Source organism: Penaeus monodon, chromosome 34 (genome assembly GCF_015228065.2).
Source record: "Penaeus monodon isolate SGIC_2016 chromosome 34, NSTDA_Pmon_1, whole genome shotgun sequence".
Classification (NCBI taxonomy): domain Eukaryota; kingdom Metazoa; phylum Arthropoda; class Malacostraca; order Decapoda; family Penaeidae; genus Penaeus; species Penaeus monodon.
Window position 1 is genome coordinate 2,454,048 of NC_051419.1, and position 586 is coordinate 2,454,633.

At 45.2% G+C, this 586-nt stretch overlaps 1 protein-coding gene across 1 annotated transcript in view; it reads left to right on the plus strand.

Moving 5' to 3' along the window:
- Nucleotides 1-586, plus strand: part of LOC119594505 (cell division control protein 42 homolog) — a 178,192-nt gene that overhangs the window by 144,201 nt on the left and 33,405 nt on the right. The gene's annotated exons all lie outside the window — the stretch shown is intronic.

A 586-nucleotide genomic window follows, 5' to 3' on the forward strand; every position in this document is an offset into this window, starting at 1 on the left:
AAAATAACCCGAATAGCAACATCCAGAGAAAGACAAAAACAAATATAAAACAGAAGAAAACCAGACAAAGAAGAAACAAAAAAATATATATATGAAATAAAAAGAAGGATCTCGCATTCAGCGGTTGCGTAATGCAATCATTTCGCGCGAGGGACAGAAAATGATGGTTGCAGATGAAGAATTGCGTGCGAGGAGTTGCGTGCACGGAGTAGTGTGCTGGGATTTGCCTACGAGGAATTGCGTGCAGAAGAATTGCGCCCAGTAAGTTGCGTGCGAAGAATTGCGTGCAGAAGAATTGCGCCCAGTAAGTTGCGTGCGAAGAATTGCATGCGTAGAATTCCGCGCGAGGAATTGCGTGTAAGGAGTTGCGTGCAATGCATTGTGTGCAAGGATTCGGGTGCAAGTCGAGGTGGGGTTTCGTGCCTGTGTGCTTGTTACATATTTATTTATTTATTTATGGACTCCTCTTTTTACGGAGGGGGGGGAGGGGGGGCGGCTGGTGTTGTTTTACAAATTTTGTAATATTTTATGCGCTGCAGTTATTTTCATTCGAATCTGCAATGTGGCGTGCGTGCCGGCGGCGCAT